The sequence below is a fragment of the Vidua chalybeata genome, chromosome Z (genome assembly GCF_026979565.1).
Source record: "Vidua chalybeata isolate OUT-0048 chromosome Z, bVidCha1 merged haplotype, whole genome shotgun sequence".
In the NCBI taxonomy this organism is placed as follows: Eukaryota; Metazoa; Chordata; class Aves; order Passeriformes; family Viduidae; genus Vidua; species Vidua chalybeata.
In genome coordinates, this window is record NC_071570.1 from 17,008,033 (window position 1) to 17,036,009 (window position 27,977).

General features: G+C 37.6%; 1 pseudogene; it reads right to left on the reverse strand.

The window, feature by feature from the left end:
* Window positions 1-638: 638 nt before the first annotated feature.
* LOC128782237 (3'-5' RNA helicase YTHDC2-like) lies at window positions 639-21,632 on the reverse strand (annotated as a pseudogene).
* Between the last annotated feature and the right edge of the window lie 6,345 nt (window positions 21,633-27,977).

Consider the following 27,977-nt stretch of genomic DNA (forward strand, 5'->3'; position numbering starts at 1 on the left):
TTTCAGCCTGTCAAAGAGTGAGTATTTTTATGGGAAAAAAAATTGAAACTGGAAATACCACTGGACCAATCCACACTCAAAAAGGTCTCATGCTTCTTTCCCTTCTGTATTTAAACTAGAATTAAAAAAATAGCCTTCTCCAGCTGTCTAATTGTTTGTAATTCACTACATCCTCTCTTGTACTCTGCATACAGAAGTTCACCAAAAAATTACAGAATCTCCCAACATATTTGGAGATATCTATTCTGAAATTATTTATTTTAATTAAACTGCAAGAATGATTAATTAACATTAAACTGGTTTCTTTCATACATTTACTGGATTGAGAATGCTTTAAATGTAAACTGTCTGCTGTGCTATTTTAAACCCACAAACAACTTACATGTGGTGCAGTGCTTTAAACTTAATTTAGAACTTTATCACACTTTCAAATATCTGCACACTACTGTAGAAAAAAGAATTCAGTAAAAAAAAGACTGGTGGATAAACTTACTGACATTTTTTACAAGGAAACACTGAAACGAACATAAGTCCCTTTTTTTTTTTTTTTTTTTTTTTTTTTTTTTATTTTTATTTTTATTTTTTTTTTCCCCACTGCTAGCTAAGAGCTAGCATGACTAAGAGCTTCAGAAGTTAGTTTGTTGTGCCACCTTCTTCCTTATCTTGGTATTGTAGGCATGCTGCTGGTTCTAGTGGTTAGAGCTCATGTTTCAACAATGTCAGCTAGGAAAAATCAAAAGGAAGAAAACATTTAGTTCTCTGTGTATCTGTTCTTCCACAAGCTACAAATGACAGTACTGTAATGATACAGTGTATGTTGATACCTTCTACTCTACCATAAAACCGGAATGCAATTCATGAAATAACAACTACCGCTATCTCATTATCTGACATGCTTAATTAGTTGAGTTTTTCCATTCCAAAGGAATATGGTCCCAAAGCTGCAGCAACTGCTCTCCAACTGCTCTCCACCTGTGGTTCCAGCTCCTAGAAGTGATCAGGAAATTAGAAAAGTTATTAGCACTGCTGCCATTATGCATATAAAAACTGTTTATTACAAAATCCTTGGAAGACATTGCTGGTGGTCTTTCCAAAAGAATTGTTACTTTTGCTATAGTGACTTATATTAGAACTCTCCCTACAAGGGGTCAACAGCAGATTAGAAACTTTCCTAAGTAATCTTTGCCTACCCATTGTTTGGGGTTTTTTGTTTCAGGCAAGACGTCAGTTCTCAAAAAAGAATTTGTAATGAAGATGCCATCACTAGAACAGATGCTCCATCCAATCTGTGCCTTCCACAGGTCACTTCCTTATTAACTAAAGATCATTACTCTCCACATCTTTTAGGTTTAATTCCATTAAATGCAGTGGAGAATGTGGAAAGGCAGGTCACAGATAATGCTAGTGGCTCTTGGTGGAATCACAGACATTAATGTAAATGACTTATTTTTGCTATCGTTCAGATTCTTTACATCTTAAGAGCCCTTAGAGGATAAGCACTGTCAACTTCAAACATGTGCTATGTTCCTTTCCCTGTTCTTACAGCATGCTCCTTTCCTTATTCTTGCAACTGCAAAGGTTTTGGGGAAGCAGTGAGAAGACAATACAAAAAGTTTAGCTCCAGAATCTTGTATCAAGGACATGTTTTGGGAGGAGACTGAGAAGAATGCAAAAACTGCCACAGAGAATTCTTGTACAAATTCTTTTCTGGCTTTTTGTAGTTGCATTTAGCTTTAATAAACTGGAGAACAGTACTAAGCTTTATTCTGCCTCAAATATCAAGATTCCCTTGAGGCTTTACGGGAAATGCAAACCTCTAATTATGAACAGTTATTTGGGTATGGCAGATTATTTTACCTCGGGGAGCACATCTGAATCAAACAGGAAACAAATCTCCAGAAATTATCACTTGTTTTTCCCACTTCAAATATACCTTCTAGAATTTGACCATAAAGGATGTCCTTTAATTAATCTCTCGCAATTACCATTCAAGGGGCTTTTTTAAGGTTTGTAACAGAGTGTATTTGCTATGGTTTAGGATAAATTTGGGAGAGAATTTTTAAAGGGGTTCTTTTAGAAGGTAGATTTAATTGGCTTTTCTTTTTAACTGGTTTGGGAATTTTTTTTTTTAGAAAAGTGGAAAAAACCTGTTTATTAAATAAGAAAACATAAACAATATTAAACAATGAAACTTTAGGTTGCTTTAAAAGAGGGACAAACTTAGAAAAACGGTGCAAGCTGCTGTTGTTCTTTTTGGTGTTTAGTCCAGAGCAGGTTTGAGCAAGTCTAAAGAAAAGGAAAAGCTACAGTCTAGGGAACTTCTTTGTCTCAGCTAGCTAAAACTAACTAAAAAAGCAAAGGAGAGCTCTGTCTTGCTGTCTGTCCGTCCGCAGACAACACAGTTTAGGAGAAGGAATGTGGAGGAGTGAGTGCCATTTCTGAAAACAAACTCTGCACTTCTCCCCCCTCCCCTTCACTCTTGGAACAAGTCTTAAAGGTGTAAAACTTATTATTCAGCATAAACAGAACAGACAATTGGGGATAAAAGCATCATACAGTCAACTTAGGACACAGAGGTTGAATAAAGTTGTAAAAAGTGCCAGGTATCAAGATCAATGTTCTATGTCCATTAGCTATACCTCGCTACTTGTACAAAATTATTTCAAAAATCCTTTCCTTTCTTCCTTCCATCCTTCCGTCTGTCCTTCTTTCCCTTATTGCCTCTTCATTAACAAATTTTCATATAGAATTAAAAATGTGGAGCTGTTCTCCAAAGAAGTAAGTCAAAGTGCTTAAAGTTCCTTTTTTAATGAAGCTGAAATAAATTCCAACAACACAAGTATTCAGAAATGAAATGAAAGAAACCACAAATCCAAGATTGCATCTAACTTACTTAAGGATACCCTTTAAACACACACACCAAACAAACCAAAAATAAACCCAGGCCACACAGAATGTATCAACAGCTCAGGCAAATTTACTCCAGTTATGACTTAGGAGTCCAAGAGATGCAGTGCACTGCCTGAAGTTACCAGCACATGCTGCTGCTCTAAGTCACGCAGTCCTAGACAGCTCAAGCCTTACATTAAAATCAATGAAAATTAATGAAAGGAATAGAGGAAAACTACAGGTTGAAAGTAGAGACACCTAAGGCAAGAAAATATTATTAGGAATGTTAATCTCACATTCCCATGAAGATCAGTGCGTTGTCAAAACTGGAAGGGCAAGGCAACATAATCCACCTACATCCTGACTTCAGTGTGTCCTCCCCTCCCAGCTTTCCTGTGTAAGAGCACCAATACAACAGGCCATTTTCAGATTCAACTGGCATGCTGAAAACTACTTTCCAATGTGGAATTTGCATTTGCCAAATCACTGTACACATATGTACATTTCACCACAATTCTTCAGTGAAATCATCAAGATCTCTATGTTTGGACTGGTTCATTAAATTTTAAGTTTAGCTGACTTTTATTAATAGTTTATGATATATAAAGAGGTAAATTGAACTTTCTTTACTTGGAGCAATTGAGCTTAGCAGGCTCTACAACACAGTTAACCTGCAACTGTGCAGTAGCAGGTCAAGTCTTCACCTTTAAACTGGCCACAAATTTGTCAGCAAATTGTTGACAAATACCTCACTAAATGTGAACACAAGACAGCTCTGGAAGAAACATGGCCATGACTTTCTGGTTTCCTAACATTGAGAAACTACAGTTGCAGCAGAACAGTTTTTATTAAAATTTGTGTTAAAGGCATATGAGTTTCCTGGCTTTACTTGACTGTATCTTCTTGTTCACTTACAATATTTATTTTGGCATGCAGAGAAAAAGGCAGCAATCCTCTGCTTTTTATGGATTTCTTTGTTTGTTCCACTGCTGCTGTTTTAAAGCATTTATGTAGGGTAGAAACATTATTCTGACTCATTGTGTTTGGAGCCACCTTAGTTTTATCCTTTGATGGAAAAACTAAGTTCATTAAAAGGGACTATTTTGGAGAAGAATGAAGTACTCTTCCTCAGCAACCAGAGACATTGGCACAATGCTTATTAGAAAGTCAGAAGTCATAAGCAAAGCCCTCCATACTGTACACAGCCATTTCCTGCACTCTCCTAAACCATCAACCACCACCATCACCAATTGGTATCATGTTAGAACTCACCTGAAAGCATCCAGGGCCTTGAACAGCAAATATTAAGTAAACCATGCTGCTCTCCCAAAAGGCTCCATTCCATTTCCGTTCATTACTTGGTGTAGTGGACCATATTCCCTTCTGTTGAGAAGTATCAATGTTTTGCAAGTTGCTACTTTTCATTAGATAGTACTGAACTGGAGTATTTTGTCTTGGTGAAAGCAATTTGGAAGCCTGAAAGAATTAATTTCAATTAATAAATACAACAAAATAAACCAAGCTTTAGTTCTGAAGTTCTACACACATGCAGACAGACCCTTCAAGGAGTTTCTCCTCTCCTTTCCAAGACTATACAAGAAATATACTATGTATTATCTATCAGCTGTTTCTGTCAGAATTGATGTGAAAGTATATTTACATCTATTTTACATGTTTAAGCATTTTTCAGAATTATAATTCATTCATGAGGGCCAGCAAAAAAAAAAAAAAAAAAAAAAAAGACAGAACATGCCTACAGAGTCTAGTGATTAATTACAATTTTTTGAAGTCTGAGACAGCTTCAGATGACACAAAATTAATCACTGTAGACCGTAGCCTGCAGCACACTTGCATTTCCATTTTCAGGAACCAAATTTTCTCTCTGTAACACTGACTGAATTTAAAAAATACAGGGAAATTTATTCATGAAAATAACCTCACTAAAAATGTATGTTTTATTAAATAATCATCAAAAAACTGCCAAGCAGTCATAATGAGGCAGATAACACAAAACTTAAAGAGAATCTGTACCAATGTATGCTATAACAGTAACAGAGCTCAGAAATGCATGTACTGTATACACTGTCACTGTTTATTATACCAAGTTTAAAAAAAAAACAACTCAAAATTGGATTTTTTTCTACTTTGAATAGCTGTACTTCAGAAGTCTGCCAAGAATAACATTTTTACTGTATTAGACCAGTATAGCAAGGATATTTATTCTTGATTTTCGATTCCAAAAGAAATATTATGTGGTTGTTAACAATGAAAATCTAAGTTAGGTTCTTAATTTATCAATACAGTACCTGATAGTTGCTGAAAGATGTCAGCAAGAGATTCTGTTAATTTTGAAGAGCAGGGTAATATGCTTATAAGAACTGTACCTTTCCAGATACAGGAGAAGATGGACTAGCAGAGGGGCTAGGGAAGCTACTGCTGTCTGCAGACTTCACTGATGATTGATCTGACCTGTCATCTGAAGTTTGTTTGGAGTGCAAAATATTTTTTCGTTTGTACTTCTTTGGCTGTTGAAGTATGGGACGTGTAGACTCATCAGAACTCTAAGAAGTAAAGGTAGATACACAACAGACCATGATTATTGCAAGAGGTCACAGAACAATTCATATCTACATATCGGCCTACTGGATGACCATATATATTACAGTAATTCCAGAACATATTAAACACTAAATAAAAAAAGCATGCATCCTTTCTGAGTGTTACGGTTAAACCTCTTCTGCTACTTCCCAAGGAGCACAACTCATGGACACTATTTCTGACTGCTCTCCCAAACAGCCAGCATATATATGAAATAGTTCTGAATGAAATCACAACTACAACACAGCACAGGACAGTATCAAAACTTTTAACTGAATTTATATTGGTTTTTTTTTTCTTAATATTAGCAGAAATTCAAGTGATGTTTTTATAGATAAATAAATTACAAGCTACAGTCTCTGGAAGATCTCAACACGTTACTTTTCAGCATTAGAGGAGTCAGAGAATTCAGTTTCTGCTGTACTTCTTCTGGTGTTAGTTGACCTCCATGTAGATGGTACAAGATGATCTTCAGAAGCCACAGGTCTTGGTCTCTGGCCAATTCCTGAAGGCTGCTGCAAACCTGCAGACTGTTCTTCAGCAGTTTAAACAGCTGCAACTGCTCTTACAGTTGCTTCATCAACCTGAGACCATGGCTTAGAAGGAGCTGCATGTGACACAGAAATAAGCTATGCCACTTCTGTCTGAGTTGCAACAACAAACCAGCAGCCTGTAATGAATTTCAGTTCTGTTAAAGACTAATAAAAAATATACCCGTTAGGCAAAAGGTATCCTACATCTTTCCTATCAAGCAGCTGGCATTCCGGCAAACTGAAAGGCAAGACTAAGGTCTCAAGGAGGGGAAGAAAACCTCACGTTTAAATTATGGTGTTATCTTTTCTTTCCTCAGGTCCAAGATAATTTCTAAACCATTTCATGCTGCACTGCACAAAACTTAAAATTCTATTGTAAACACACAGGATTTTTCATTTTTCACTTTAAAAATTTATCCTTTCTTTAAAAGCAGTCTTTTCATGTCTAATGCCCTTCCTACCACTTCAGTTTGTATTTATGGGCTCTTTAGACATACTTGATGGAAAAGACCTGTGGTTACTTTACCTTCTAAGACAATCAGAGTTTCACAATAACCAGAAAAGTTGTATCTTCAAAGGCTGGGGCTTTTTTCTGCTTTTCATAAAATCTGACAGCAATTTTCTTTCAGCGGTTCCAGTTTCAAGTGCTCCATTTTAGTCAAGCATCTTTAATCATCCTCTCAGAAAAGGAAACACACAATATGCCATTTTTAATGTTCTCTCAACTTCTCCTCAGATTTTGTGTAATCCAGCTCAAGCTAAGGTCTTGTGTGCTGGGAGCATCACACAGGCAATCCAGGTGACCACAAAGAGCAGAAGGGCCATTATTGCAGCCACTGCCTCCTGCAGTTTACTGTTCCCTGCGGCCATTTTCTTTTGTCTGACACTTTCTTTAGAATCTCCTAACTTATGGAAATGGATCAAACTGCCAAGCTGGACATTATAAAACATCAGCTTACCTAAAGTGCTTCTGAAGCAGATCCAACAGCGCTGACTGCTGAGGCTTCCCTGCTTCCCAGTGTGTTATGTGGGACAGCTGCACCATGACAGAGGAAGAAGGATGAACACTTGCAGTTAGCTAGATAACTAATTCTTTCTTCCTTTTTGCTCGCAGGTGCAAAATTTAAGAGTCATGGGTTGTTACAATCCATAGGAAGCCCTACAATTTGGATGTTGAATATGTGAATTCACACAATTGACTACCCTGGACAAAAGGAGATTGAGTCCGTGTTTGTATGTTTTTCATATTTCTTACTGAACTCATGAAATAAAGGTTAACTCATTTAGTAAGTTTTCCTGTAAATTTGAGAGACCTGAAGAGATCATGACAGCCATTCTTACAGTAAATTTTTGGTTATCCAACTGTTGTAAGAATCTTTTTATGATGGCATGGCATGACATGAATATTCTTCTACACAAAACAGGCATGGATGTGATAAGATTACATACTTCAGAGTCCAGTTTGAGCTGGAGCCATACATCTAGCTTCAGTAGTGATACATTAGAAGTTCTTCTCTCCTCCATCTCACTGTCACTGCTATCACTGGGTACTGTGTCTCCTGAATTAAGTAGAAAGAGTGCATTAACATTTCTGTATTACTTACACTTACATACAAAAACTTGAACATTACTATATTACCAGCAATACGCTAATTTTCCTTCTAAATTTTCACTTAAAATGTAAACATTTGTAAGCACACTTTTTCATTTCTGCATATATATCTCAGGGAAGGTCTTTGCTTCAATAAGGAGAACAGGTTCCCAGAACTCTTAAGGGCCCTACTGCATCAACACATATACTGATGTGATCTGACCCCTTCTGACGTACCTTCGTCAATAACAAGCCATTATCAAACTTCTGCCTGAGGTTGTTTGTAAAACCACACACACACTGCTTTATGCTTTATATCTTAGTATAACAATTAAGAAAAAAAATATAAATGCATATGGTTATTTAGGATTCCTTTTTCAAAGTGTAATTCAATCAGCATTAACATTATTTTAAGGGTAACAGTTTTGGAGCAGTCAGGAAAGTCAGCTTGGACTCTTACTTCAAACTAATATATCTACAGAACTGACAACAGATAAGATTATTTTTGGTTCTATTCTTACAGTACTACACAATTAAATATGAAAAAAGGAAATGTTAATAAATTCTCTACTACTTCTAGCTAATAATACAGCTAATTGACATTAAAAGTTATCAGTAGAAAATAATCTTTAAAATGCATGTGTCAACTGAAAGCAATATGATTATTTGCCACGTTAACTGTACCTACATTATTCAGTTTGAATCATATGGTTAAAAGTATGAAATAAACTAGGCTGTAGAAAAAATATACATACTACCATACTACACTTCTCAGCATTAGTACTGTCTTTAGACATTTTGGTTTTGCTTTTTTTTTTTTTTTTTTTGAAAACTATACTGTCATTTCTGAGACTCCAGAACTGTAAACATTATGAACTTACAAGAATTCACAAAACTCGAGACATTTGTTACACAGCCTATAAATTATTCCTGAAGAGCTACAGGAACTATATATAGCTCTGTCATTTTAAGAATTAGCCAAAATATGTAGAAAATAAACTTGAAAAATAAGTTTTCCAAATCACATACTGGTATAATACCAACACAAACATTCCAAATCCAGACTCCAGTATACCTTGATAGGATGAAAAGGCCTGTAAGCATTACTGGTAACCTAGCTGGTCCACAGAAGAGAGCAATAGCGATGGGTGTTACAACAGACCAGGACCTGATGTTTGCTGTTCTGTGAGCTCTCATCACTTCATCGTGTTCCAGCTGGTCTGTAGGGAGTGCCTGCACAGCTGCAGTTTGGCCATTCACTGGGAGAATCTGTGCAGGAGCAAATAAGACTAGGCTATTTTATCATATATGTGTAATTAAAATAAATATTAAACTTAGTTCTTACTTTATGTATGTAGAAATAAATACATATATATTTACATACACAAGAATAAGAAAAGCACAAGTATATTCAACCAGATTTAAAAGTTACCCTATCACCTCAAAGGAAAATATTTTGCTTTAAGAGAAGATCTAAAGAAATAGAGGAGTTTCAGAGTAGAACTCTTTCCTCAGAAACATAAGCAGCAATTATTACCTCATCCAAATACTTCTACAACTATCTTTTTCTTTTTACTATTTTGTCTTGTTCCACTTAGCAGGACTTAACTGAAATACTGGAAAAGTAAACCAACTCCAAATTTTCATTCTATCCCCTGCCAGAAAAAATATTTTCTAAAAAGTTCAAAGTGTCTTTACCTTTTTATACTGAGGTTGACGAAGAACAGAGGTAGGATGAAATCGCACTTTCTTCTACTTTGGTCCAGTCAACAGCAGGCTTTCTCTGTCTACATGCACAAGACTGGGATACATCCTGGCCACTTAAGGCAGCTTTAATCACAGCCCACTTCTCAGAGTTAGCATTAACATCTCTAATATCAGCTCCTCCTCTGCCTCTCACAAAACCTGAAGAAAGAAAGAGGTCAAAACCGTGTTATATTTGATTGTATTTAAGATCTACGTTTTTGCTTCTCAAAAGGAATTTGAAAAAAAAAAGTGAAATAAACTACAAATTAGTTGCATTTTTCACAACTGCCAACATTAACAGCACCAAGAAGAAACCCTTACACTGAAATCCTTCCTGGTAGGGGATTTCATACTAGTGTAGAATAGAATTGCTTTTTACAATACTTCTTAGCTTAACAGTATATTAGAAATAGTGTAGTTTATTGCAACTTGCTTACAACTTAGCATGAGTGAACCCTGCTCAAAATCTAGAGTAGGTGAACTTTAAATATAGTGTAGGTGAATTCTCTGTTAGCATGAACAGCTAAGCAGGTGAAGTAACAGCTGTCTTTGGATAAAGGATGAGACCTTGGAGGCCCCCACAGTTGGCTTTATATTCCAAAGCTGGAATATAAGAGCAGGTAATGGGCTGTCCACACGGAGGTAGTGGAGGACCCCAGACCATAAACTGCCATTGGATCAAGAGAAGCATGCAAGGAATAAGCACAGCAGTACTGACAGTAAGGGATAAAGGGATTTCTTTATTCAGGACACTCTCCAAGGACATCCAGCCTAAGCTGAAATTAACTGACTCTGCCTCAGAACCTAGGGTCTAAACTCATTTGAACAACTGCCTCAGGAAAAAAATTACTGGAACATAAAAACATAAAAGGATACATGTCTCACACTGCAAGACAGCAGGATGTTGAACAACCAGGGTGCTTTCAGTTATGACAGCTGTTCCCCAGCCACATTTTCTCACCCTAGCATCTCGCCCATGCCCAACATGAATATGTACTGGTCTTTTTCAGCTTAGGAAGGAAAATGACAAGTGAACGCTATTTTCCTTACAATTTGTTTACTCTGTTTACTCTACTTTACAATTTGATTACTCTAACAATTAACTCTAAAATTATGTTAGAACTTTTTCCAACCTATTTACCTGAAGCTCTAAGCTGGCCAAGCAACTGTGTTCTCATTCCTACAATGATTTCCATTGTGGCTTGAGACAGGAAGTTCTTTTCACAGAAGGCTCTCTCTCCCAGCCGTCACTCGTGACTTCTGCCATGCCTGTAAAGAATAATTTTTAAACATTTGCCTACTCATTTAAATATCTAAAATTCAAAAAATGCAGAGTTCTAGAAACTACATTTACGTCAATAAAACTAATCAAAGTAAATGTATCTACCCCAATTTATTTAATTACTAGATTTGTTTTCCCCATTCCCTAACCAAAACGTAACAATAATTCTGCTATTTTAAGTTCATTATGTTATTATAGAGATCACTATGTCAAGGTCGCTATTTTAAGTTTCCCATGTAACAGGATATAAAGTGGCATCTTGCTGCATCTTACAGAATTTAACCAGGTTTGAAAAGGTCAAAATGTGTCCCTCAGAAATCTGTGAGTCCAATATACAGGAAGGCCATAGTCTACCATTCTAGGCCCAGCTTGGCTGGTGGGTCATTTACTCTGATATGTGAACAGTTCTCATTCTGAAAGGTTACCTGGAAAGCCCCGAGCAGGGCCATGTGGTCACTGAACATCCCGGCAGCAAAACGCTTCCTGCACAGCATGGCTGCTCGCTTTTGGGAGGCCAGCATGGGCAGTACAAAAGGATCTTGGCAGGCAAGAGCACAGGCAATGGTCAGAACAGGACTTCAGAACTACACAACACCATTTTACCGAGGTGTGGCTCTACAGGTAATTCAGTGAGGTGATAACCAAGCTCAGTGAGATCTTCCCAAGGGTCCATGGCATCTATGGTCTGTTTGAAAAAAGAAAAACGGTGGGGATGTAGAGAAAAGGGGAAGAAGGGAAAAGGGGGCAAAATTAATTTACAATGAAAGCAGAAAGAATATTAATATTGGACATTACCTAGATTTGCTCCCAAACACTAAAGAAGCACGTCAAACTAGTTTCAGTTCCAAGACTTCACAGTAGTCCCTTCCCTTAACATGGAAAAATACATACACACACACAAAATGAAAACCAACAAAAATTCAAAGCATCCTTAAGTAAGTGAACAAGCCTTTCAGTACAATTAAAAGTCAGTAAGATATGTTACCACACCACAAACACTAATTAAACACATTTGCCATCTAAATGTATTCCTCTGCTGACCTTGAGCATTTGCAGAGCATTTTTCACAATTCAAGCTGGTGGAGGATCAGGAGCTTTCATCAGAAAGTCTATGCTGGACAATTAATTGGAGCCAGAAGTTTTGTATGTAAACAAAGCTCCTGCAAATTAAAAAGAAGAAAAATACTATTAAGGTTTGGGAAAGAGAAAATACTTACACACCTTTTTGGAGTTATTAGTATGGTCTGGTGATAATACATTTTTTTAAAGTTTTAGCTTCTAAGTGAACACGCACTTGAAGCGGCATTCTTAGAAGTTCCAGAGTCTGAAATTCCAACATATTCTCAAATCAGAGCCTACTGAAGAGATGGAAACAGACTCCAGGCTGACAGCTGACAGTACCCAGCTCTTGAGAATAAAATGTGGGAAGCTGTAAAATTAGAGTTTCCTTTTTATAAAAACCCAACCAAACAAAAAACAACCCACACAAACTTAGAATGCAAATGCAGAAGAAGGTCTAAGAGAATGGTAATTTTGTTGTGAAGAGGAAGTCCCTCCTATGAATTAAAAGATTTTTCCAGTGCATTAATTATTTTTGACAGTATGGAAATTTATATAATTTTATTATAAGAAAATACTTTCAATAGTTCTTATAATTTTAACCCTACCCTGAAAAATCTGGACAAAAAGAAGTAAGACCTATCTAAATAAAGTGATGTAATTTTTTTGCTAACTTGAGATCAATCCAAATCTCAGCCATCTTGTGCCATAGGGAACGTAAGTTGTAAACTTTGTTTCTTCCTCTTCAAATTCCCCAGTTAGAAGTCTAGATGTAAATGGTAGAATGAAGACCCTAAAATGTGTGAACGAAGGAACAGAGACAGCAAATGCTCACAATTCATGCTCAACCTGAATTGTGAAACCTGGAGGATAATGACAAGATTACAGGCATTTGTTGCTATCTGCACATGTAACTTCTCAGCCCTCACTGCGCTGAGAGGAATATGGTCCTGCGGATCCTGATGAATATGCAAAGTCTGAATATATATGAGTACTTTGGAGATGGTCAATAAGGAATCACTGCTCAGTGTCACTTCTAAAGAAGGGACACCAGGGTATCAATTAAAAACTAGCAGCAGGCAGTCCTTTACCCACAGACAAACGACTGTGGTGCTGGTGCTACATGGCAGAAAGAGCAATTCAGTTCATGGGGGAACAACAACCTAGACCTAATGTAAGTTCTGGGACATTCTTGAGTGCTGCTTTTCTGTATCTTGGGAAATTACTCCAAGAAAATACATGCTGACTCTTTATTTACTGCAGAGAAGAAGTATTAGCCATTGTTCAACATGATATTGGACTAGCCTAGAAATATTACCCAGTTGTTTTGGCTGGGGAACAGTTGGCTGCTATAGGTTTGCACTTCACTCTTAACATACAGGACGGCTGAAATCTGCAAAATAAAAACAAATATCAAGCATTTTTTACCTGCTTTTTCTCTGGATAGCACTGGCTTTTGAAATCCACACCATTTTCATTGTAACACAACTCAGTGCATCAAAAGACTTCTATAAAAGCAGAGCAAGGAACATAAAACCATGATTAACCATGATACATGAAATAAAAATGTTATTAATAAGCTTTTAACAGAAATTCTTTAAAAATAGAAAAAATAATTTTAACAAACACCAGCAGCTTCTGGCACAAAGGTATGCTCTGAAGTACCTCCTTTCAATTGAATATATAATACACGTTTTGCATTATCTTTGTGCTACAGTTTCCTAACTTGAAGTTTTCTTTGTAGTCTCAGTAGGCAATTTTGAGTCAATGAAATATATGGACAGTATTTTGAATTATCACAAACCAGGAAAAAACATGCTATTGTATTGATTAAGGTCTTCTTTTCTCACTTGGAAAGCACATCCTTATTTTCTTACATTTGATGCAAAGTTACAGAAAAAGACAGGAACTTTAGAAATTTGGCATGTATCTCCCCTATGAAATCCAACTTCATTTTCAAAGACATAGGTCTTAAACTACCTCATCATACTATCTCTGCTTTCCTTCACACGTAATTTGGGAATGGGCATTCAGCACAACATAAGCAATACTTAAAAACTTAATGGATTTGATTTTGACTTGACACAACAGTAGGACAAAGGGAACTCCCAGTGCTCTCTTAAGTCTCAGGAATATGGCAGTCTAAACAGATGGACTCATTTTAAAACACCTAACAGAAACTGTAAAATACATCAACATTTCAATCTACAATAGTTTTTACAAGGTTTATTAACAGCTAATTATTTACAGTATTTGTCATAAAAAGAATGTGAAAACTTCTGTGATCTTTGTTACTTGACATGCACTAGCTGTCAGCCTACTATAAGAAAATAGTACTCTAAAATTTACCTATTACATATTATAGAATAACACTAGGAAGTTTACTTGTCACAGAAGGTTTTAACCAGTCATACCTCTTTCACCTTGCCTGAGTCAATAACAAATACAACATCATTGACTGTTATGCTGGTTTCTGCTGTATTTGTAGAAAGAATCTGCAATCAAAACAATCAGAACTATAATCAAAATAATCAGAACTATAGTTAAAAGCAAAGACAAAAGAGATTAATACAATATCTGACAAAGTCCTCTAAAACGTACTATTTTGCGCACAGCAGGAGGTGACTTTTAAGCCCTTTCTTCTGATCCAAAGTCTGCGTATTTGAATGAAGCATGAAAACCTGATATCTAATGCAAGACAAAGAGCACATTTAAGTATTTTTGAAAGACACAGTGAAAACCTCAACCATAGAGGCTTTACCTGTGCGCATTGTCAGCAAGTCTCCTGTCATCAAAAAGAATGCGGTCCCTAAAGCTATCTCATCATATCCAGGAAGAAATATTAAAATCGCTCCTGAAAGAGAAGCAGGTTTGCAGAGTTAAGCAGCAAATTCGCTTAAAACATCCATCAGTACTGTGCAGAGTAGCATTTGGAAGGTTTTACCTATTTAGTGTTTCCAAAAGAAGGGCAGGATTCATCAAAGGCTCAAAGTACAATAATTTACGGGGAGTGTGTGTTTATACTTACCAGTCTCACAACTACGACAGATGTTATGAAATAAGTGCATAATGAGGTCCAGATCCACCTTTTCATCAAAACTGTGATGATAAGCTGTCAGTAGTTCTCTGTCCTCTGTGCTAAGGTCACTACCACTTGCTCAGACCAGGGAGCTTTCATCCAGATTTCCAAAACCTGCTGAAGCAAATAGAAAAATGCACAGACCAGACCAGAATCAAGGCTGTTTCAGGTTTGCATTCAGTAACGAACTAAACTTAGATCAACACCAACAAGACTACTCCTTTCCAATTTTAATTTTCAAGTGTAGCAGAACAGCACCTCCAAAGTACTCTTACTGTTCACTGGTTTAAGTGTAATCCAACAAAGCATGAAACTTCAATTTTTAGCATGACTTTCATTTCTTACTCTTTATTGAAACACAGCCATAAGCGAAGTGTCAGAACTCAAAAGTATAAAGACACTACTTGTTTACCTGTTAAATAAAAAGTATTTCAAAGCAATGTTTTCCTCCCATAAGTAGGTACTATGCAAATGGAAACTACACTAAAAAGTGTTCAAAAAATACTAGTCTCTGCAAAATGACAATGTAACTGTAAGTTAATCAGAAACCTGAAGAAACCAGAATGACCTAGTATAAATGTCACTTCTACTGAGTTTCTTTAATATGGCTGCTATGTATAGACAACACTGTATAGACAAAAACACAGCAGGTTTGTTTCCTAAATAGGCATCTGAAATGAAAATGGTACATAGTAGAATCAATATCTCTATTTATCTAAGTCACTATACTCATTTCCTGCCTAGACATATAATCATGACAGCAACACCCGCATCAAAATGAAAAAAAAAAAAAAATGAAAGAAGTCTACACCACTCTAACTATACTTATCCTAGGATTTGCATATAATCAAGTGCAAATCAATAATCAAACATAATCAAAGAAATACACTGACTACAAACACTATTTTTTTTTAAAAAGCATGTTTTTGAAACATTCCTGGACTCAAATAAATCCTGCTATTTAGGTCAGATTTAAAGGCACGAAATGCTAAAAATTGTTCTGATTAGAAGACAAAATGCAAATTTCCCTTCAACATTTCCCTTCAACTGTTTCTAGAAAGTAGTTGTTGCTTACCTGTAGGATTCCAACAAGTCAACCACCTCCATCTCTCCCAAGTGCTTAGCCCAGTCCACAGCCATCCTGAAAGAGTACACAGAAATCTTTTTTAAACTTCTTGCTTCAAAAGACACACAGCCTGTGTGTCTTTTGTATTCAATTTATAATTTCAGGAACACAATGTGATAAGCAGAAGTTCAAATATGTTTCAAATGTCAAAATTTACTATTGCTTACAGTAGTCTGTTAAGTTAGCAATTAGTTTAAATGTTAAAGAAAATTCTTTCTCATTTGTATACTGACAAATCTATGTTTTGGTTTACCTGTTTGTTTTTTTACCAGCCATTAGAGGATTTGCAGTGGATACTTGCTCCCATACTGATCAGCTGCTCTACTTGACTCAAAAAGCCTCTCCCTGAAGCAATCATTAGTGCAGTTGCACTGGTTTCACTGTGCCTATTATCAACTGAGAATTACAAATGAATAAATAAATAAACAAATAAACCAGCAAACCAAAGAAAAACATTCTTTCTTTTTCACCTAAAGGTGGTGTGAATGTGGCTTACATGATTTTTAAAATCCAGGCCAGACAGAATTTGTTTTCTGACTTCATCCCACCACTCAGTTTGTATGAATTTAACACTACTTTAGACACACCGCAGCAACTGTTAATACTTCAAAACAAGCACAAACCAAAAAATAACTAAACAATGCATTAATTCTGCTAATTCTATTCACTTTTCCAATAGGTATCAGAATTCAAACCTAACAACTTTTGAACCTGGAGACAAAACAGCCACAGAAATTAAAGTCATTTTGTTATTGTTTTTTTTCCTATGTAATAAGATAGACTTACCACTGACATTTTCAGTTACATTGATATGGAACACCTGAGCAAAGGCATCAATATCTTTATGCAACCAGGTGTCAGAAAGACAAGAATCCATTTCTTTTATTGACCATAGTTCAAGGCAATTTGCATCTTTTTCAGTCTGAAGAGAAAAAACAGTATTGAAAGACAGATGTCTTCCAAGATTTACCTTTATTCTCATATATTACGCATGAAAAAATGGAACAGTTGCTTTTCCAAGTAACAATCTGAAATCCAGCATTCAGGTACCAGTTAATGCATTTATTGCATCATGCAAGTACTTTAAGCAATGGTAGTTTGGCCATGTATGCTGAAGAAAAATTGTGTACAAACCATTGTAAGTGAAAAGCACACTTTGACTAGAGTAGTTTTTGCTAATTAAAAAAAATCATCTATAAAATATATTAATATTCTTCAAGAAATTCTACAGGAGTAGTATCTTCAGAAAACAGTTTTTAAAGCAGATTTAAACCCATCTCCCAACAAAAGGAAAAACTTACCAGTTGATTAAATACTGTGTCACCATCATCACCCAACAGACTACACTTTTCAGTTGTCCTTGGGACAAAGCTTGGTCTCTCAGGTTCTAGCTTACTATAATTTTCTCGAGCAGAACACCACTCAGTAAGAGTGCTTTGCTGTTTTTCTTCTACAATACATAAAGGATTTCTGTGAAAAGTTTTACAGTCATCTTAATTATCCATTAATTTCAGTTTTTAAAAAATAGAAATATCTAATCACAAAGTTAAAACTATTTGATCTCTTATTTAATCTAGAACATTGTTACCAGTCCAATATAAAGTCCCTGATTAAGGGCACCCAAAGTGCACCACTGCAAAAATCTGCTATAAGAACAAGGTCAGAAGGTTGCTTAACTCCATTAAGCCTGCAACTTGCTGCATTCAAATGAGATTAATAAGTAACTTCTACACAATTCTCAATCCAGATCTTTCTCCAGAAATGCCAAAGAGCAGTGATATAACTCTTGCACGTACCAACTAATTTTTGTGTACCAGTGAAAGAAACAGTAGAAGCCATCAGTGCCCCAGCTGAACTTTTCTAGCCACAGGGATCAGAGCTGAGCACTATGATAAATGTTAGTTAGGACTGTATGTTACAGGTTTGGGGTTGGCCTTTCAAAAATTATTTTTAATACTCATGAGAATAATTCATTTCAGCTGTCAGGAAAACTTCTCAAATATTGTGATCAGTATACCCAAATATTTAATCAATAGAAAAGAATATCCTATATTTGGTTCAAGTGTGTTACTACTCCTTGACCTAAATATGTTAAATGCATCCATGTCTGAAGAATGCACTTAAAAATGTTCATAGCATATTGTATGCATGTTGTATCTTATGTTTCTATAGTGTTCATGTGGGCAAAGCCCACACATGTATGTAATTCTACTTCATAATAATTAGGAAAAATAAAACATTTATCAACTGAAAGAAGTAAGACTATAACTACTGAAAGTAAAAATACTTTTTTCAATCACAATTTACATCAACAATGTAAACACAGAGTTTTGAAGATACGTGCTGTCATCTAATCATGCCTCATTTAACAATCTGACTTCAGAATTTTAACAGAGAATCATTTTACTTGTTGTTCAATCAATCAATGAGACTCATTGTCAAGCCAGAACAATTAACAAGTCCACCAACCTTGCTGCTTCTCCATCTCTGTTTGTATACCCAGTGCTTCATAAAATGTCCTCCAAAAACATCTCTTTAACTTTAAAAGGTCTTCCTTGGACTAAAAGCAGAAATAATTCGTTAAAGATTAGATATTCCCAAGCTTTGCTTTAAGAACATCAGTTCTTAAAAATAGTTTTTCTAGACAGGAAAATGAATTAAACATGATTAGGACCTGATTTAATGAAAGACTATGTCCCTTGGAAAGTCTTATAAGAGTATCTTCACTTGAGTTTACCTTCTTTAAGCGACTGGGCCACGAAAAAAAAAAAAAAAAAAAGAAAAGCATGTGCGTACCTTGTTTTTCATTAACCTCTTCAATGCTATTAAGTGTTAATAGCAAGAGATATAAGATTGACATTTATTTACTGCAATTTTATCAAATGAGAAGAAGAAAACAGTCACTTTTGTTTAGGTGCACAAAAAAGAATTCACTGTGTAAGCCACCTGAATTACTCAATACAAGAGCAATTAACACAGTTCTAGCATAAGATCCCATGAACAGACTGCCACGTCTGTATTCAACTACCTCCTTTCATGAGAAGTGTATGAGGAGATGGACTTCTCTCCATGTCCTCAACTAGTGCAGCCAATTTTGGCTTTCTTTACTGACTACTTCCCATGGTCTTTGTCTCCTAAGAACTTATGCTGATTTCTCTTTTAACATCACTGTTTTCTAGACCTTATTTATGGATATTAAATTATGTTTCTACAGAGGAAGAATTCGTATCTCTTTTTGGTTCCTTAGCATAACTTAGCACTTACCACAACTAAGTTCAGGTCACCTAGGACTTACCTTTCCTTCAGAAAGAACAAGCTACAGTTCACGTATTTTTAGAAGCTCTAACTCTAATCACAAACTCTGTGCTTAACAGAAACCCACAACTAAAAAATGTTGGTTTTTGTAGTCAGGATTCTGTCGGCTATACTGCTGAAGAATCAAATCTTTTTCATTATATTAACAGACAAAGTATGTTAAACCTCCTTTTCTTAATTCTTAAATTAACAAAATTGGAAAAAGCATCTTTTCACTTGTGAAGTCCAATATGCGATAACAGTATAACCCCTGAGGCAAACTGAAGAAAGAGACTATAGCCAGAATTTCCAAAATAAATCTATTGATCTAAAAGGATGAGAAGCTGCAAAAAAAGTAAACTGGAATGCCACACAAAAATTACAATGAGGTTTTCCTCCTCCAAAAAAGCATTGCCAAATATTAAACAAGCTGCAAGCCTTATTTTCCTTATTTTCAATTTAAAATTGAAAACCAGAAATGAACACTTTTATGTGTAAATAAGAAAAAAGAACTTTCTCATTAACATCCCCTAAGATTAACCAATGACTTGTGTAGAAAATTCTAAACAAACTGAAGAATATGATTAAAACATAAAACTTGCCAACTTGCCTAGGACTGCATTTCTGAAATGAACAGACAGAGTTATCTGAGTTTTATCCTCTAACTAGTAGCAATCTCTGATGCCAGAACTAGAATCTACCAGAATATACTAATAGATATCACACTCTTGTAAATCCTAGGGTCTCTATCGCTATGCAGACCAGCATTTTAAGAACCTTTTCCTCCTTGAATTGAACATGGAGGGGGCCAGGACATCCCTGCATTTACAGAATGTCCATTGATAAAAACAATTCCCTCTGAGGTAGATACAAATAGTTAAGAAATAACAAACAGAACTAAACAAGGAACAACTACTGCTGGTAACTGTAAGTGTATTTATCACGTGCCTTTACTCAGAATGGTTTGGTACAGTTCAGTTAAGATCTATGAGTCTCAGGGCAGGTATACTGAGATTTAAGAGTTTACTTAAGTACTTCCAGTGTATTACTGGGCAACATCTAAACTACCTAATAAAGAGATCTGCATCTAGAGCAGCACTAGAAATAATTAGTTTTACTTTAGCTTGGCTTTGCAACACACCTCTCAGTTTTATTAGCAAGAAGTCACTGAACCTATCCCTCTCATGTGCTTAATCCTGTAGGAATGGAAAGAAAAACAGCAACAAAAAAGAACATGTAAACATCACAGATCCAAGATCATAATTTTTCACAAATATGATTTTTTTAAAACTAAAACATGTAATTTGGTGGTGCATTGCAAAGGTATTAAAATGTTTAAGTTTAGCTTAAGAAGGATTTTTAAAAAAAACTATCCACAACTAAAGAAAATACTTCAAAAAGTTTTACAATGGTATCAGAGTAGACTGCACTGTAATGCACCACCCACCACAGACCTTAATTTCAGAGACCCAAGTGTACATCTGAAACTTCTCTAATTCTTGCACTTGAACCTCATTTTCAAGATAAAGCCACAAACTGCAAATCCAACAAATTTTATTTCAATAAAATTACCTTTCACAACTGATAAGAATTAAAAAGCTGTATGATACCACATAATGAGAAAAAACCCCATATATTTCTTAGATCCATTAAATCACGAGCAAAGCTTAACATTAAGACACATGTCTGATTAATCATCTTTGCCTATCTTCTGTTTAGTTTTATATTCTGAATGTATGAATCAAGAACAAGATTTGCAGGCTGAAGTAAAGAATGCACAAGCGATTCTTCTACTCTTTCCCTCCTCGGAAAACAGACAGGCAGCCAAAATTACCATGTTTTTTTCTTTTCCAGCAGTGGAGAACTTGCAGTAAACATTCTGGTTCCACTGACTTACCAAATTCCACAATAGGAAGTTCACATAATCATACATGAACACAAATAATTTGCTAGAAATTAGACTAGATTTTATGTTGAAAACATTGGGCAAACAAAGGAACTGCAAACTTGGTACTGCAAAATCAAGTACATGATAACAGAAATTCTGACATGCTTGCATTGAACCATATGTACGTAAGCCTTCCTAAGGCTTTTCTGCTGACAGAGGAAATTCAGAACATTTTGACCCCTGCCCTCCACAATCACATCACAGTTCCAAAATTAACTGTTGACAAAAAACGAATATAAGATGCTTTTACAAGAAAAAAATAAAACAACAAACCCCAGAAAAATATGCATATTACAATTAAAAAATCAGTAACTCTTTAACGTTAATTCAGATTCTAACTCAACAAATACACCTTAAATGTCCATCTAATTAATACAGAAAACATCTTCCGCTTAAGAAACAATACATATGCTCCATCTCACACAAAATACAAGATCCTTCCCACAGTAACATGTGACACGGTGGAGAGGGTGCTGTCTCCTGCCATCAGCGTGCGAAGCAGTATGCCATTAGTGCAAAAGGTTACCAGTGTCTTTGGAGATACCCTAGTCAACAGTGAACAGAGATGCTTCAGCTTTTTTCACCACCTAAATGCTGCTAGTTTCCCACTATTTACTGAAAATTAAAGACTGAACAGCTCCTCACCAGAAGTGGAATCGCAGTTCTGTCACCAAAGAGCTCAGACATACTACTTGTTTATAAACTATGCCTGTTCCCTAAGAGTTCCTAAGGATTCTTAGCACTAATGCTCAAAAACTTCAGACAAGTGATTCATTAACAAGGAAATATTCATATTTTTTTCTAAATTAATAACCAAGTGAAACAGAATCTTAAGAACCTCGCCATGTTCTATTAATCTACTGGAAAATTCAGTGTGGACTGCCTTGAAAAAACAGTTTGCAATTCTTCCAAATACCCTCAGATATAGTCTTTGTCTACATGTGGTAGGTTGATCTTGGCTGAATACCAGGCACCCACCCAGGCTGCTCTATCCCTCTCCTCCTCAGCTGGACAGGGGAGAAGGAATTCAACAAAAGGCCCAAGGGTCAAGGTAAGGACAGGGAAAGATCACTCACCAGTTACCATCATGGGCAAAACAGACCTGACTTGCGCAACTCGGTTTAGCGTATTACCAATTAAATCCAAGTAGGATAATGAGAAATAGAATCAAATGTTGAAACACCTTCCCCCACCCTGCCCTTCTTCCCAAGTTTAACTTCCATTTTTCTCCAATTCCTACCCCTCAGTGCATGGGGGACATGGAATGGAGGCTGTGGTCAATTCACCACACCTTGTCTCTGCTGCTCCTTCCTCCTCACAGGGGGGATTTCTCCCACTCTTCACAAATTGCTCCAGTGTAGGTCCCTCCCATGTGGTGCAGTCCTTCAGGAACAGACTGCTCCAGCATGGGACCCCCATGGGGTCACAAGTCCCACCAGCAAAACTGCTCCAGTGAAAACTCCACTCTCTGTGGGGCCACAGGTCCTGTCAGGAGCCTACTCCAGCACAGGCTTCCCACAGGGTCACAACCTCCTTTGGGCAGCCACCTGCTCTGGTATTGGGGTCCTCCACAGGCTGCACATGGACTGCTTCACTGTGGACTTCCATGGGCTGCAGGGGAACATCCTCCCTCACCACAGTCTTCACCACATGCTGCAGGGCAATCTCTGCTCTGGCACCTGGAGCACCTCCTGCCACTCCTTTGGCACTGACCTCGCTGTCTGGAGAACTATTCCTCTCAAATACTCGCAATCCTCTCTTTGTACTGCTGCACACATTTTCTTCTCAAATATGCTGCTCCAGAGTCACGCTCACTGTTGCCGATGGCTCGGCCAGAGGCGGGTGTCTCTTACAGCTGACTGCCAGAGGCTTTATCAGACATGCGGGAAGCTTCCTTCTCACAAAAAACACCCCCCTCACTACCAAAGCTTTGCCATACAAACCCAATACACTATACTTGACTGAATCCCAAAGAAATAAGCTGAACCTTTTCAAATGCTTTGATTTTTCAAGAATCTAAAATTCTTTAAAAGTACCTACTACCTGTGGCAGTGCTAGTTGTGCAAGTAAAAACAGCAATTACTTCCTTCAACACTGACACTTTAAGTACTGAAAACTTCCACAAAAAACTGTCGAGTACTAAACCAAGGAACACACATACATATGTCTCTATTTCAAGTTTGGAATTCTTTTTGCACTTCAAAAATACTCTTACATGTTGAATTCATGGAACACATACCAGATAGAAGTGCTTTACTTTTTTAATCTCTTCTCTCTTTTTCATCAGCCTTCTAGAAATCACCTCTACTGTCTAATAGACACTAAATCTTAAAAAAATAGATTTCTGTGTTACTGCAAATGCTTCCATCCAACATTTTTTGCCAAGATGGAAACAGTGCCATCTCTCCCTTTTGCTCTTTCTCAAGTGAATACTCTGGCTCTTCTGCACTGTGTCTAGTAGTTCTTCCATCTGACCTATACTTTGTTTTTCTTCATTCAGCATCATTCTTCCACACAATAATCATCCACCTTACATGCAATTCATCTTTACTTGTTCTTCTAATCTTCTGATGCTCTTCTTCTAGCCTTGTGACCTTCGGTATTGTAAGAGGCTGTCTGAAGCCCCCACATTTGCCTACCGATTGCCATGAGGACAAATCCCTTCCCCCCACTACAGTTCCAGCTTGGAGGGAGCGGCAGTGCAGGTGCGACTGTTGTACCATTACGTTACCTGTTCCGAACAAGGCCTGGCAAGAACTTGGCAAGGAGTTGGCAAGGACCTGGCATAGACCCAGCAAGGAACGGCCTGCTGCATATTCACCCACTCTCCTCTTTTAAGCCAAATGAACTTTTGGGGTGACTCTAGTGGTCTTTCACTGAAGACCCTTCATCTGCCTCGTTACCCCTGTGACTGACAGACGGAGATCGAAAACCCTCCTCCTAAGGACTGAGACTGAGACTGAGACCCCTACCACAGGGAGTGGGGAAAACCACTAATGACATGACCTGTTCTTCTTCAGTGATTCCAATGGACTTATTCTACATTGTGTTCGTCCTGCGTTGGTGGTTTCAGTGGACTCACCTGTTCCCCTGCAGCAACTTCAATAGACTCTCATTGTCCTGCATGTTCCCCCCTCTTTCCTCTGTGGACTACAACTGAACCCCTGAGTTGACCAGAACTTCGAAGACTTCCCCGACACGACAAGACGGATCCCCATTGTCAGGACCAGTGAGGATCTCACCTGTGTTGGTAGCTATTCCCATACCCCTCTTCTCTCTCTCTCTCTATCCTTTTTTTTCTCCTTTCTGACCCCACTATCGCATTTACTGTTTTGGCCCTTGATAAAGGTGCATTTGTTGTGATTAACTGATAGTCCCTTGTTGTTTGCCTTTTTGCACTTTTGGGATCGGTGAAAAGAACTATCACGACACCCCGCAACAAGCGGATCGTGACATTAAAATTGGTGTCATGGACAGGATTTCTGTCTAGACGGGTTGCAGGTGAAAAAGCACCCACACTGTCCTTGGAAATTCACAAAGGATCCCTAGTGCAAAAGGTGGGACTCTGTTGTTTTGTTGTTGTTGTGTATATCTGGCCTGGGAAGGAAGGGACAACTTGAAGAAACTAAGCAGAGCCTCCTAGACAGATTATTGTCCTTTCACCCACCCAGGGAAGCAAAGGGTGACACAGCGAAGGCTGTGTAGTTTTGTGTAACTTAAGTTTGTACCTCCCTGTCATGGTTTTGGTCCCTTCACAAAATGTGTGACAATCTTAGTGTCGAAATTAAGACTGAATTTTATGCACTACTAGCCAAACACAATACCAAACCTTCTCCGGGAGGAGAGGAATGGGCACAAAATAACTGGTTTAACTTAGAAAATGTTATTGATAGATTGTGTTCCTTACAACATGAAACAAAATTCAAACTGGGCAAAAATAAAACTATCTTATGCTCAGTTTTGTGAGCTTGTCTCACGGCAGCTATAGAAAATCTCTTTGAGTAAAGAAGTGAGGAACATGCTATAATAGACTCCCTTCAATATCTAGTTGAAATTTTTCAAAAACAGTTATATGAAGCAAAAAATGTGATCTATGCATTGCGAGCTGCCTTAACAGAGGAACATTTTAACAAATCACATAATGCTGATTCCTCTACAGAGCCTGAGGAGAAGGAAACGCCTCACATTAAACAAATCTATCCTCATAAAGAACTTGAAGCAGCAAGTAACTGGGGGGAACATTGCTGCCATCACTTGAGACCCTTGATTAAAACAGAGTATAACTATCTCAGTGATGATGATCTCGAACCTCACATCACAACTAAACACATACCATCACAACTAAGCACTGCCACCGAGCTAGCTAAGCTTAAAAGGGAATGCGGGCGCCTCCCACATGAATCAGAAACAGAATATGTTTTCTGGGTGTCCCTCACTGGTGGTGATCAAATTCAATTAACTGAACAGGAAGCCAGTGGGTACTGGGGACATGGTGTCTTCTTACCAACAGGAGATAAACATGACACATGGTCCCTGACACAGTGTGTGGCTTTTTGGGCCGGGGGAACAAGCCCCTTGGAAAGGGGAGATCCCATAGCTATAATTAAAACCCCTGACCAACTCTTGGAAAGTGTGCACGAAGCCGCTTGCTTGCAAACGATTCATGAAAAGAAATTAATTCCTGGCTTTGAATCCCTGATGCAATTAACTGTGAAGCCCAAATAATGACCCCTTTAAATTGTGGGCTTCCAGAATCACTCAAACCTACAGCAAATCTACAGTTTAAAGTATTGATTTAAATACAGAGGAGGACTTGATGTTTATGTTGTGACACCTACCACCCCAACCACTGGTTACGCTTAGCCTGAAAATTTTTGAAACTGGACCATATATAATCAGGAAAACTGCCCAACAACAGATATTGTTTAATCCGTTATGGGCTCTTAAGTCAAATTGCAAAACAATGTTTCAGAAATTCAGCCAGCTTGTTCACTTTTTTGCAAATTTCTTTTCAGTGTTGGACGGCCTGGTTGCGACAGGGGAACCCTTCTAAAAGACGGATGCTAAGAGACATAACCGGTGTTGTGGGAACAGGATTGGGAATCTTGAAGAGTATCGATTCAGAGGTATTAATGAATAAATTGGCTTCTACGACTAGAGATTTGACCAAATTACAACAACCACTACAGTCATCCATATCAGCTTTAGGAACTCAGCAGTGGTTGCTATCAAACATATTACCAAATTGGGAAAAGGTAAATATAAATGACCACAAATTGATAATTGATGCACTTGATGCTACACAAAACAATGTTTCCTTAGCCCCTAGCTGTATCCAGGCTCAATTATGGATGCAGTCAGTTGCTGCCTTAATTATAAGAGAAGGTGAAGAAGGCACTTTTCCTACTGAAATTCGGAAAATAGTCTGGGACAGTGCCACTGACTTAGAAAGAGATTGTGGGAGGGGCCCCTGCACTCCCGTGGGAGGTGACAGAAGTCTAAGGGGACCTGTTCATCAAATATTGTACCCTCCCTTGTTAATGTCTTTCAGGGTTTAATCTACCCCCCTGTTCTAGTAAGTTCTCGGTTTCTGTTACCTTCACTGGCTCCCTCTGTAAGACCACTTCTTTCCCGTGCCCTCATTGGCTTTGTGTATGTCAACCCATCCCTGCTCCTCCCCTTAGCCCTTTCCCAATTGGACTGTTTGTACCCTAACCACGCCCACTCCTCTCCTGTTATATACCCAGCCCCGCCTTTCCTCAGGGCTCTCGGAGCCTGCTCCCTCCCCAAGTGGTTGTCTCCCTGCACCCTTCTCTTCTCCCTCATCCTCTGCCTTACCCCCAATAAACCCTCGAGGAACATAGCAGCCTGAGTGACCTCTCGTCCTTCTGGTGGAGTTATCCGTACCCCATCAGTGCCCCCCGTGGACCGGCCAGTCGAGGGTCTCCCCGCCTGACTGGACACCCGGGCTGAGGCGCCAAAATATAAGAGATTTCCAATCCTGGTGGAATTTAGTGAATTTTACCTATGACCCCAGCACAAACACAGCCACAGCATTTCTGTTGACCATAAGTAATGCCTCAGTTCACTTGATATTCCCTATCATTGCACTAGGATTGAATCATGATGGAGCCACTTTCTATCCCTCTGAACATAGAGAATGGGCCTGTCAAATTGATGACAAATGGCAAAATGTCAATTTAGAGTCCTGTACTATCCGAGAACAAGTAGGGTTCATCTGTGAAGGTAATGCAATTGTAGCTCAGGATATTTGTCTGGACACAGAACAAAATATCTGTCACTTTGATATTCATCCTAATGAGACTTCTGAAACAGTCCTTGTACATACAGGCAATGGGTGTGCATGCTTCAGAACTGCTTGTGACACTGTGTTTGTAGGAAGTACAGTAGTAGATACTAAAAATCATTCAAATTTTTGTGCTTGAACCTTTACTAAAATTGCAGGATGTGATTTTTCTTTTGAGGCTCCTGTTACTTCACATGAACTTTTAGAAACCAATCTCACATTGATTCACAACCTATTGCCTACTCCCACTGGGATGAACCTTACTCTGGTAAAGCAATTATTGCTTCATTCAAGATCTAATAGAAATCTTAGGAAAAATCAAGAATGGACAGAAAACTCTGGTAACCGTTCATTATAATGTGCAAGAAATACATTGTGTGGTAGAAAGGGTGAAAAGTGATGCTGAATACAGGTGGTGGGATACCCTTTTCAGGTGGTCGCCTACTGCCACCAGTGTCCTGAACAAATTGTGTCATCCCTTTGTTGTCCTTTTGATTTTAGTTATGATTGGCTTTGTCTTATCAG